Source organism: Lygodium microphyllum, chromosome 7 (genome assembly GCF_053477565.2).
Source record: "Lygodium microphyllum isolate KBCC chromosome 7, Lygodium_microphyllum_v1.1.10, whole genome shotgun sequence".
NCBI lineage: Eukaryota > Viridiplantae > Streptophyta > Polypodiopsida > Schizaeales > Lygodiaceae > Lygodium > Lygodium microphyllum.
The window spans coordinates 107268869-107282619 of NC_141141.1; positions in this window are offsets into that span (position 1 = coordinate 107268869).

Below are 13751 nucleotides of genomic sequence, written 5' to 3' on the forward strand. Positions count from 1 at the left end.
CCCATCCTACAACTAATTTTGGCTTCTTGGTGAGGTAGTTAGCATTATACATAAGGACCAAGTCTACAATGTGAAAGTTGGCTTTCAAAGGTGCCAATCATGCTAGGCCTTTTGTTGTTGTTGGTGGCATTTAGGGTTTGTTCAACATGGATACAAGTCTCCTCCAAAGGGTGCAAGCACAATGAGGGCTCTAGAGAAGAGCCACCACATCATGATCCTTGAAGAGGCCAGGTGTAAGTGTGGCAAACTTGAATGACACGAGTGCTTCCATACTAAATGTGAGTTGAAAAGGTGTGTGGTCTATCACTATTTTGTGTGTTGTGTAGTATGCCCATAAATAGTCGAGAAAAGTCTCATCCAAATGTTGGGGATTTGAGTCATATGCATGAAGGAGAATTTGATACAATGTCTTGTTAGTGCTTTTTGCTTGGCCATTGGCATGTAGGTAGTAGGCATAAGATTGTTGATGGAAAGTCTTCTCACGACTAAGGAGATCATTAATGAGAGCATTATTGAAGCATATGCCATGATTCTCCATGATACAAAGGGGGCAACCACAGTGAGAGAACACGTGGAAGTAGAGGAAGGTGTCCCACTTGGTAACAAAGTTGATGGCGACCAAGATGTACTTATTATTTACATATTGCTTGCAATCTTGGAACAAACAAGGCTAGATTGTAACATTTTAAAAGTGATATCATGAACCAAGTAGTGATTACCTCTCTAGGATCAGGTTGGGCAGTTGATATAAGACCTTAAACTTCATGGGGCTTGATACATCTTCAAAGAACCATGTCTGAGCCTCAATGATACGATTATCCTTTACACAATTGATGTGGACAACTCTCATGGAAGTTTGATGCAAGAATGAGCCATGTACCAATAAGCTTGTGATATCCTCATACCAATTATGTCCACTTGTAAAAGTGAGCGAGTAATCTTAAAGAGCTTATTGTCTAGAAAATCTAGGTCAAGACCTTTAGACGATGGCATCTCTCCACACTTCTAACATGACTAAGATGGTAAGCCATATTATGGTGTTTTCCCAGATAGTTCCATAACTCAAAATCTAAATCAAATTCCTGCAAAAGTAGCAAGCATCTCCAAACATGACCAAAGAGTTGAGATTTGTTAGGTTAATATTTTAAAGCCAGGTGATTTGAACTAATAAAGTGGGTTCCTAAAAGATAATGTTGAATTTTTGTACAAGTATAAATAAGCACCAATGTTTCCCACTAAGTAGTCGTGGAGTAATTGTGTTCGGCCTTGTTAAGCAAATAACTAGTATAGTAGAGAAGCTAATCAATGCTGGTTGAGGAATTAGGTTGTGTGAGGGTGGCTCCTACTACTATAAGGCTTGTAGCCATGTGGACATGGAAGGTTGTGGTCCAATCAAGGGCGATTAAGATGGGTGCTTGAGTAAGGCAACATCTAAGTTACTTGAAGGCTTCATTAGCCTCAAAAGACCACTCGAAGGGATGCAAAAGACCAAGGAGTCGGGAAAGAGGATGGTCAATGTGTAAATATAGGTTATGAATCAATGGTGATATACAATGTGACCTAGAAATGAGTGGATGGCCTTGGTTGATGTTGGGATATGCATCTTTAATATGGCGATTATTTTATCTGGATTAGGGGGGCGAGGCTATCGGCAGCTAATATAATGTGGCCAAGCAAGGTTCCCTTGGTTACGAGGAAGTGGCACTTATTTGCATTGAGACTTAGCCCCACTTCTCTACATTCTCAAATATTTTTGCAAGCTGTTGAAATGTAACTCCAAAAGTTTCTAATAATGTTACTCCTTATCACCCGAAAAAATAAAAAACTATACAAAAAATATTTAAAGAATATAATTAAGGAATGGCTAGAACCCTTACCATCATGTCCCATTGGAATGTGTTGGGACCTATTTTTGGCCCAAAAGCAAGCTTGTTATATGGTCTTCACCCAATTATCTAATATGTCTACCTTGTTGTAGTTGTTGAAGTCATCTATGAAATTGTAAAGACTGTGACCAACCACATCTTCTAATACTCTATCCATGAAAGATAAGGGAAAACCATCACTAATAGTGGCCTTTAATTCTTAAAAATGAACACAAATTTTGATTTTCCCATTCTTTTTGAAAAATTATGATAGGTGCAAGCCATTCTGAGTTTTCTATGGGTATATAATCTTTGCATCGAGCATTTTATCCAACTTTTGCTCTGCATCTAATGCATATTTAGGATTAAGATTATACACACACCCATGTATTAGATAGACATCACCATGGAGTGAAATACAATGTTGGCCAAATTGAGGATGAATGTGTAAAAGTTTCTTGTAGCTCCATGTAAAAATGTTAGATGAGTGGAAGGAGGTTGTCTTTTCAAGATGAGATGGGAATTCCCATAACCATGGTGCTAGTAAAATAGGTTTTGAGACTTCCAGGTTGCCAATGCCTAGCCGGCTGTGTATTAGTTACACTAAGAGTATTTGCACACTTGTATACTATAGGTAGCAAGCGCCCATCATTGTCACTTCATTCTTTATTCTTTCAATGATATTTGAATAAGGGAAGGCCGGCCCCATATTGTGATTGTTGGAGTATCCACATCTTGTGTCTCTGGCTCCTTTCTCCATAGCTCTTGCTTTTGCTTGTAGGCTTCAACTCAGGGCTTCTTCCCTTTAATTGGTATTAGAGCTGAGATTGAGGAGCTCTTCTCTTCACTTTACTTTAGCCCCATGGTAGTTTAACCCTCTTCTTCCCGAGGTATGAATCTTGCTCTGGCTTCTTCCTCGATTGTTCCCGCCCATTGAGGCTTACTCTAGGGGTCAGAGACAATTTTTTTGCCATTGCTTGGGTCAGGGCTCAGTGTGAGGAGTAGCAAGAACAATAGCCACATCAGCAACATACTTAGTGTGATTTGCACTAGTTTTCCAACTCCTATCCCTGGCATTGTTCCTGGCATTGTTGCAGGCATTGGTAGCTCATATAGCTCCTATGGCATTTGACAAAGCTTTGGCATCTCTCTTGGCATTATTTGGGCCCTATTGGTGCATGCTTTGCAAGTGCATATCTCAGTCATTGTCTGTATAGTCAGGATAATTTGTTGTATTACAAACAAAGACATCAATTACTTCATTGTTTGAGCTTCATTAATGCTCATACACCTATGCATTGATGATGGGATGCTTGATACATGTCTTGAGATGCTTATTGGATAGGTTTGGGCTTTCTTTGCTCAGTTTGAAGAATGGTTCTTTGTTGTATACACAATGGGTAGAAAGTATTTAACTTGAAAGCCTTATGCATTGAAGGCTTACATGCTTCTCAAGTATGACATATGCTTATGTGCATACGTGGCACTGATGTATGGGCTTGGAATGTCTATGGTGACATTTGAGGCTCTATTTTGAGCTACATTGGATGCTTTGGCACTCTAGCCTTATGCTTCAAATACCTCCATCATTAACCTTATGGACTTGCATAATATATTGGGATTTATGTTCTTGGATTATGTTTCATATAACTTAGATGCTTGGATGTCATGTAGTTAATGATGTTGAACTTGCATTTCTCATTTGACACTCAACTTTTTGTTCCAGTGGGAGTTGATACTTGTCACTTGGATGTTACATAGAGCACTCAATATTTGTAGTTGAGCTTGAGTGTATTATAGTGAGATAGTGGGACTCATTGTGACATGTATATGCTCTCTTGCTCCTTCCATCATAGCTCTTGCTTCGCTTGTGAGCTCCCACTTATGGCTCACTCCCTTCATTTGCTTGTATAAGAACTATCCAAGGGTACATAGAGCACTTGATATTTGCAGTTGAGCTTGTCAATGAGTGTGTTATAGTGAGATAGTGGGACTCATTGTGACATGTACATGCTCTCTTGCTCTTTTCACCATAGCTCTTTCTTTTTCTTGTGAGCTCCCACGTAGAACTCACTCCCTTCAATTGCTTGTATAAGAACTATCCAAGGGTATCAACAATATTTTGTGTTGCAATGGTGCTGCAAAGCCAAGATGCTGGTAACTTGCCATATTCAACATGCATATTTGCTATTCTAGCTTCTTGGGAAGAAGGTGTGGGAATTTTAATAGTGATCCTAGTTATATGATTCTAAGAAGGGGCTCTTCATTGCCCCCTTGATTTGTTTTGGGCAAAGGAATGGTGTCCTTTGCCTTAATGGCGATCAAATTGAAGGGTATCTACTTCCCAAGGATCAGACTGCTTGATATCCAAAGAATTTTGAGTTGGCATCTAGTATTTTCCTTTGGGTAAAAGTATCTTGAATCATCAAAGCACACAATATTTTCTTTGTCCAAGCCAGACATTTGATGAGTTTTCCACATTTTTAATATCAAAATCTAGGTTTTTAGATATATCTATAGAAGTAAGATTTGAGGAGTTATGGGGTTTTAGAACTAAGGCTTCGTTGAGTCTCCAATATATCTTTCATCCTTGAGATGTACCAGTTCTTCTCTCATGTGACTCCTAACATTTTCTACTATTTCCAATTTTTGTTTCAAATCAAGGTACTCTCTAGCCTTCACACTCCTCTTTCTTTCACCTTCAGAGTAGATATTTCTGCCTTTGTATCTAGGACTCACTTTTCCTTAGTTAATGTTGTAGCATTGTCTATTTTTAGGGTGAACTTCTCTTTAGCTCTGTTTTTTATCTTCTTTAGCTTCTTCTTCCCTATTAAAGATGCATCTAGGTTGCTAGGCCTAGAGAAACCTCACAATGGAAAGACCAAGGTTATGGTATTTAACACATCCACCTAGTGGATTAGACAATCAGTACCTCAATCATGGTGAGATAGTGGAGTAGGACCAAAGACACACAAGCGTGCGCGCGTGCACACACACACACATACATATTTGGGGATCACTTTTGTAAGGCCAAGATTCTTTGTGATGAGAGCACCTAAGGATGGACTGCCTCAAGTCATGCAACTCTTATATAGAGCTCCTATTTGGGGATTGAGCTTCTAGCATAGGAGGGGAACTACAACTAAGCAGTCGTACCAAATGGAGGGGAGGTTTGTGGTACATTGGAGTAGATGGAGAGGCCCCTAGTGTTGATGATCTCCCAAATGATTAGGAGTAAGTCCTTAGTGCCACATGAGATAATCAAAGTAGAAATAGGAGCATCGCCTATTATGTGGCCAAGGCCCCTTTCAAGACAATATGCACATGATTTGGAGTACTTTGAGGTAGAGATAGTCTAGACTTGCTCTAAAATCATCTAGATAAGTAGCATTGTGAGAACTTCTCAGTCAACCGCTAAGACCCACGGACCGCTTATTGTTTTAAGTATTTCAAGCCAAGTGCAATGGCTACCTCTCACTAGCCATACATGCTCTCACACCTATGAGTGTTATGAGCTTACCTCGATGCTCGATCGAGTTGCCTCCTCCCTCAAGCACTCCGATAGCTCCATGATCCAAGGTGTAAGCTCAAGCAAGCTCGATCCTCAAACTCCAAGCTCCATGCTCCATTGCCGCTCACATGAGACAATAGAATAGAAGAAGAAGAAGAAGAAGAAGAAGAAGAAGAAGAAGAAGAGAGGAGAAGATGGACACACTCACTCCCTCACACTCCCTCTCTCAAGCACAAGCTCAAGCAATCAAGTAAGAAGAAGAAGAAGAGGAGGAGGAGGAGGAGGAGGAGGAGAGTTAATTTTGGCCACACATAAGAATGAGCTTCTTCATTCACTTTTTACCTTTTTATACATAATAATAATCCCCTTTTAGGCACCCATCCCTTTTTTACACGCTTGGCTATTTTAGCCTAGGTCCTCTTTTCATATTCCCTTCCTATTTACATTGTGCCTTCACCCATGCCCATCTAGATTTACAAATTGTAAAGGGAGCCTGACGCTCTTTTACAAAGATTTAGAGTGTGCTTTTATATTTAAAATACGCCTTTTCTCTTTTGCACTAGCTCTGAACTTTTAAGGTTATCCTTGCACTTTTGGCCTTTTTTCCTTCTATTTGTTCAGCCGGGGCTGCCTTTTTCCTATTTACCCTATGTCTTTTTAACTTTCTTTTTGCTTTCTTTGTACTAGGTTAACATTACCCCCTCCTAGTCGAGTCCCAGTCCGAGGGCACTTATGGGCACTTGTTGATAAGGGCTCAGGTGGTTGAAGGGTTGCCATGTGGGTTGGTGATGGGGCTTCATGGAATTGGATGGGGAGAAGAAGCATCACAAATTTTGATGAGAGATTACAAAGGTCAAGGATAGATTTGAGTGGGTAATAGGGGCCTTTGATATCGGTGGGGTTAATCATAGTTGTTGAGTATACCTTAAAAGAAAAAGGAAGTGCACTACTTGGGGAGTATGCCTAACTTACTATGCAGTGCGGGGTGTCCATGGTGCTAGTGAAACTGAGAGTTGGGTCGAACCTCAGGAAAGCTTGTGGTGTTGTTCCACACTTGAGGACCCATTTTGTGTATAGGGGAGGTGTTATGGGTGTGACTTAGGGAGATAAGTCTATCCATAGGCAAACGCAAAACTCTCTAGGTGCATCTTGCCCTTTATGTGTCCTAAGTGTGAAGTGGGGGGACAGGAAGGGCTAGGGGGTTAGGCATGCAGTGTTAGTAGTACTTTGATATTACATGGAAAAGCTCATTCTTCCTTTCCTTTTGCTTTGTGTGGGTCTTTTCTTTGTTTTCTTTTTCTTTTCCTTTTTTTTTTGAGATACATTGGGAGCATGCTAGACATCATCTTGATGCTCTTCTTAGTAGTTACCTTTTGAGGGGGCCTTAGAGATTTGCCAAGGAATGCATAGCTTGGCATGTAGCCCTTTTCTCTTTTGATTGTACTTGTGGCGATAAAGGGGGGCTTGGTTCTACACTCGTTCTTTCTCTTGTGATCTAATTCAAAATCAGGCACTTCTTCCTGGAGACCAGCTCCAGTGGCTCTTATTGAGGTGGGTGTATTTTCTATTCGGGCTCCCTAAGCCCTAGCAAAGAGAGTTCTTGTGTGGTTAAGCCAATTGAGATTAGGTGAGCACATTGCTCCTTTACTCCCAAGCTAGTGCTAGGCTTGGGTGCCATGGCACGGAGTCCATGTTGCAATGCCTTCCTTGTTAGCTCTAGTTTTTTTAACGTTGTTCCAATGTCTCTTCTCCTCTCTCGACTATGTGACATTCAATGATGTGCTCAAGAATGCGCGTTGTTGCTCTAGCATTCCGATCTCAACATCCACAGCTTTGCTTTTTGCAAAGGCATTCTTCTTATGGGGACTTTGAGAGTGATTCCTGTCTATTTTGATTCCTCCTCCATCCTTTGCAGCTCTCTATTTTCCTTGGAGATGGATCACTTCTTCTTATGGGGACTTTGAGAGTGATATTTTTTCTCTCCCCTTGGCTCAACAATTTTGAGCCTTGCTGCTCAGACTATCCTCTCCCTTGAGGCTTCTTGCTGTTGATATAGTTGGTCATTCTCCTTTTCATTAGTAACTCTCTCTGTGTTGTCCTACTCTTCCTTGTGGACTTCGTCTTCCCCTTGTTCTGCTGTTGCTGAAAGTGAGATTGTTGGGCTTGTTGGGGTGGAAGAGAAATGCTCCTCTCAGATTGGTGACAGCTTCAAGGTCTCCTCTACTACTTCTCTTTCTACCTCCCCTATTGTCTTCTGGACATAGATATTCCAATTTACCTTGGCTAAGGCATTGGCTGCAAGACTCTCCAGCAATTGTATACCTATTTTATTCATGAGAGCATTATATCTCTAGCTTGAGAAAAGGGTGTGGACCATTTTAACCTACATAGGTGAACGGTGGGGTGCTTGATGGTCACCATGCTAATGTTCCTTCTAACCTTGAAAGTTCTTAGGAATTCTGTGCATCTGTGGTGGTTGATTTTTTGGCCAACCTTCTCCATGTATCTATCGAAATTGCATTGGTCGACTATTAGTCTCATCGCACCTTCCTTGTTCACCAACTCTCTCAAATTGCTGACACTACAATACTTTAGCTGGTTGTAGACTTGTGCTTTAGTGGCCAATTGGTACTTGTTATGCTCTTTCTCTGAGAATGGGAGTTGGGCTGCCATCTCGAGTTCCTATTATGATGCAATAGCTCATTATTGGTTTACTTAAAATGGCTATTTTGTGAAAAGATGGGGGGGGGGGGGGGGTTTATGAATATATGCTATAGAAAGATGAAGTGCTCAGATATACAAAAGGAAAATTTTTGCTTCAAGTAGTCCACACTACTAGCAATGTGTAGTTTTTCCTTAGTCAAGAGTTGATCCAAATAGGGATGGGCCATGACATGTGCCTTTAAAGGTCTCTTTCACATGATAGTCAAGATTCTAAACGATGTAGGAGCCACATAGGTAGGGTCGACTAAGCAATTTTGATTGTGCATCTTTACTTAGAATTGGTTGTAATACTTGTGCATCAATTTGGCTTTCACCTATATAGCTCATACTCCAAGCTCAAAATCATTTGATGCTCTCCATACTCTCTCTCATGAAAGAAAGAAAGCATAAATGACTCAAGAAACACATTTTTATTGAACTTTCCATGCACGCTACTCTTGTTGTATTCAACATTGAGAGTAGCTCTAGTTAGCTCCATAATCCTATCACATATTCATTGGATACTCCAAGTCATATTCTCAATTGTTTGACCAAAACTACCACCATCAATGGAAGAAAGAGAGAAGAGGATGAAGAAGGGAACCAAAAGAAGAAGATAGGAGAAGCCTCTCAAGCTCTCACACATACACACACACTCTCTTTCTCTAAACCTCTATCAGGGATGGAGCTAGACAATCAAGACCACTAGACGTACCTAATTTGAGAATCCTTAGGTGCGATGCAATGATCATGCATGCATTTTCTTTTCTTTTCTTTTCTTTTCTTTTCTTTTCTTTTTTCTCTTTTTTCAAATATAAAAATTCCATACAATGAGACTTTTAGCCTTACAAGAGGGATTCAAAAATTTTTGGGTTTAGAAGGTTGAGAATGATAATACTCCATAAAAGTGTCAATCCATAAGCCTTAGTGTTGGGAAACCTGTTGTTGTATCTTCTAACATAGAGTACCGCACTGCCTTAATCCAGTTGACTTATGGCATGAAGCTCTTCTTTTGTGAGTGTTTTGTCGAGAAAGGGGAGGTCCAAGAGCGGTCTAGTTAACTTTTCTTTGCATACATGGCGAGTACTTAGAGGAAAGTCAGAGGTACATACATTGGGTCAATTTGGGACTTCCATATAGCTCATATTTGCTATGAAGTAATCATTCATTGACTTCCAATTTCAATCGTTGTGGCTTAGATAGTATACCAAAATTTCTAGAATGGTGGGCTATAACCCTCTCCTTTCTATTATAATAGTGATAACTCCTCAATGGTGTTGTTGAAAAATGTGTTATGGAATGTGGGGACCAAATGACATTACTCAACTTCCTTGTCAAGAATGAGTCTCAAAAGATTGTCTAAGTGTTTAGCATATTGTTCATTAAGGTATTCTTGATCTTTCCATAACAATGGCCATTCTAAGGATTCCTTGTGTTCTTCAACTAGGATTCTAGCATCAGCCTTGGCATAAATGCAAGCAAGTAACATTATTTCATCATTTAATTATCTAAGGCATGCAACCATGGTAGATTTTCATTTTGAGCACATTATACTTTCATTTCCTTCAATTTCCTAAGCTCCAAGTTAGGCTTTAATTGAGCTGGAGCTTTGATAGAGTTGAGCATGACTTGAGGGCTACTAAGTCTTTGGGATTGTTCTTTTAGCGTTAGGTTCTTGCTTTATTGAAACATTAAGGGCATGCTCTTTGGTGGAGTTATGGGTTTAATTACAGCTAGAAGCATGATTGTTGTGTTTGCACATCTAGATGGGAAGTAATAACTATCAGGTCAATGGATTTTGACCATGGTAGTAGTTGTGGGTAGCTGTTGGGTTGGATCCTAGGTTTGTTTGGGAGCATCTTTGGGCTTTAGAGGTTCATGCATACTTTAGTTGATGTTTTTGTTCTCTTATGTCCATGTATTCAAAGGTTTTCTTCTATCACTCTTAAAATCCATTCCAACATGTTTATGAAGAGATGTCAACTTATGTCCTAAATGCTCAGGCCTATCACTCTTCTCTTCTACATTCTTGTTAGGGGAGGTTTTGGGTAATGAGTTAAGAAGATAAGTAATTCTTTCACTAAGAAAAATGAGAGAGGTAATTCTCTCGTTAAGAAAGACAAGAGATGTGATCCTCTGGAAGTGAGGAGAGAAGTAATTTTCTCTTTCTAAGGTCTAAGATAACACAAGCTTTTGTGGGAATACAATCTTAAGGTTGAGGCCCAAGGCAATCTAATGAACTCTCCTTATATATGGCTCAAGGTGGTTGCATGGGCCATAAGTTAAGAGTAGAGTTTAAAAAGCTGTTTTTCTTAAAATAGACATGGTGAATCCATTTTTAAAATATCTCATGATAGAAAGCCGAGATCTCTAAAAACGGCCTGCAAGGGTGATCGAAAATGGCGAGATCTACAACTTTTGTGTTGGACGTTTTTCCATCCGAGCAACGCATAGAGAGATATTTCGAAATTGGTGCTGCAAAGTGGGTCCTGGAATAGCCACATCTTGCATGAAGATCAATCTTTCCAATCTTGGCACTCAAGTCTCTCTCCAAGAAGAGAAGCTCTTGAAGCCTACAAAAGAGGAGGCTCTCCTTGGGTGTGGGAGAGGTGAAGGAAGCATCAGTTTGCATGCATCCAAGAGGAGAAGAGAAGGAGCAAGTGCTACGCAAGCTCTGCTGAAATCAAGTTTCAAGAGGAAAAGAGAAGGTGCAAGTGATGCGGAAGCTCTACTGAAATCAAGTCCCAAGAAGAGAAGAGAGGGTGCAAGTGTTGTGGAAACTCTGCTGAAATTAAGCTCCAAGAGAAGATCCCTACACATATTGTGTAAGAGAGAAGGTGCAAGTGCTGCGGAAGCTCTGCTGAAGTCAAGCTCCAAGAGGAGAGCCCTACACATATTGTGTAGGAGAGAAGGAGAGACTCAAGAAGGATCAAAAGGTGCCAAGTTTCAAGTTGTGCAAGTGTTAGCGGATTGTATACCGTGCAAGGAACCATGATCTTGTTCCCAAGATCTACAAGTTAAGAACTGGTTTATGTGTAACATAGGAGCTTGCTCCTTGTCAATAATATAACTCCACAAGGGGAGGTCTGGCCCATCTTCCAGTCCCTAGTGTGTTGTCAATCTCTCTCTCTCTCTCTCTCTCTCTCTCTCTCTCTCTCTCTCTCTCTCTCTCTCTCTCTCTCTCTCTCTCTCTCTCTCTCTCTCTCTCTCTCTACATCTTTCTTTTCTCTTATCTATTCTCTCTTTGCACCAGCATAATATTCACCATATATCTTTTAAGTATATAAGAAAGTCGAGCGTGTATCTCAGATCTTATAACAGTGGTATCATAGCAGGTCTCTTTGCTTTTCTCAAAGTAAAGGCGATCCTTGCAAGAAGAAGGTAAAGATGGCGATTGATGAAGTGCCTACAAGTGAGCAATTACAGGTTCAATTGACAGAGTATCGTAGCTTGTTAGAGATTCCTGAAGTACGTCAATCGATTGACAACTTAAGGGCAAGGGAAGAAGCTACTTTTGAAGAACCGAATCCTCCAAAAGATGGTGATACTAGAGGAAACACCATTGCACCAATTGATGGTGAAAGTGCAAAGCATCCAATTGCTGAGAAGCTTCCTAGAAGGAAGAAGGACTCTTGGGTCAAGAAGAGTAAAAAGACCTCACCTCAAGTGAGGTGGATAAGGAGGGATTCATCTCCCTCATCAACTAGCTACTCCCCTGATTACTCAAGTTCCTCCTCCTCATCATCATCTTCTAGTTCCTACTCTCTTGGTTCTAAGTCCCATGTAATCCCCAAACGGACAAAGAGGGACCATAAGATGAGCAAGCTTAAGAAGACTAAGAATTTCAAGTCTAGGAATAAGGACATAAAGTTTGACTCTTACTTCGGTAAGAGAGATCCTGCTAAGGCGTTAGCCTTTGTCAAGCAATTTGAAGTTGCTTTTTCTTATGGTAATTTCTCATAAAAGTTCAAACTCGGGCATGTAGGCATGCACTTGAAAGACACCACTAGCAATTGGTGGTTGACTCTTATTTTGGAGGGAAGGAAACCTACGACTTGGGAAAAGTTCAAGAAGAAGTTTTATGCTCAGTTCTTGCCTTTTGATTTTGAGAATGATGTCAAGAAGGAGTGGGATTGGCTAGGCCAGAAAGAGCATGAGAAGGTGACTAGTTATGTGGACAAGTTTTGGTCTACTCTTCTCAAGGTTACTTCTTTCATGGAGATTAGTGATAAAGAGAATAAAAGGAAGTTTGAAGCTGGCATACTCCCTCATTTACACAGAACCATGAAGGTGTATCCACATGAAACCTTATCTCGCATGATGGAGTCTACCATCATAGTTGAAAGTTTGCATACACCTGGTACATCTCGAAAGTCGGAGATGAGTTCTTTATAGAGCTAGACAAGAGCAACTCTATGATCAACCAAGAGACAGGACTAATTGAAGAAGACCTACCTTTACCCATGACCAATATTTAAAGCCAGAGAGTAACAAGAAGAAGTGCAAGTATCTCTCACCCACTAAGATACAAAATTACAAAGAGGAAGGAATGTGCTTTCTTTGTGGTGAGTTAAAGCATATGAAGCATGATTGTCCTCACAAAAGGAAGGAAGCAAATGTGATTAAAGATCCTCCTCTACCATCCTCAAATTCTATTCCAGATATGCAAGCTAACACTCATTTAAATGAGAAGAAGAGACAACTTTTAAAGGGTTGAGAGACACTCAACAATCGATAAGTTTTGATACTCTTTAATCCAGGGTCCACATATAATTTTGTGTCAATTGAAAGACTACAAATTCCATCGAATCGATTGGGAACACCAATTGGATCAGGTTCACTTGGCATTTGAAGGACTTACAACCAATTCTACTCCTATCCAGGGAAAGTTGAATCTTAGAATTAGGGATTACCGCGACCAAGAATCTTTTCTACTTGCACCCATTGGTAACTGTGATGTTATCTTAGGTATGCCTTGGCATTACAAGATTAGACCTCTTTCCGATTTTGTTAAAAAAACCCTTGCATTTCAATTCAAGGGTCAGAACATAGTATGTGTAATGCTTCTAAGTCTCAAACTTTAAAAGAACCCCTCTCTTTAATTGATCAAGCCAGACATGATTTTATTAAACAATATGAAGATTGTTTTGGTGATTCACTCCCATGAGAGTTACCTCTTAAGCGCCCGGTACAGATAGCACCTGGAGATGTTCAAAAGAAAACCTTTTGTACAACATTTGGACTATACGAGTTTTTAGTCGTGCCATTTGGTTTGACTAATGCACCCACCGCATTCAATCGAATGATGGAGAGAATCTTCAGGCCTCACTCAAAGGTCACAAGTGTTTTCTTTGATGACATTTTAATATTTTCACAGTCTAAAGAAGAGCATAGAAAACATCTATCTATTGTTTTTCAAGAGCTTTGCAAGCATAAACTACATGTCAATGCTAAGAAGAGTGAATTTTTCCTTTCGAAAATTCATTACTTGGGCCATATTGTTTCTCACAATTTGGTGAGAATGGATCCTAAGAAGATCCATTGTTGAATGGCCTACACCTACTTCTGTACATGAAGTTAGAAGTTTCTTGGGCCTATGTTCATACTATAGGAGGTTCATACGAGGTTTTGTGTATGTTGCATCTCCTCTACATGACCTTACTAAGAAGTGA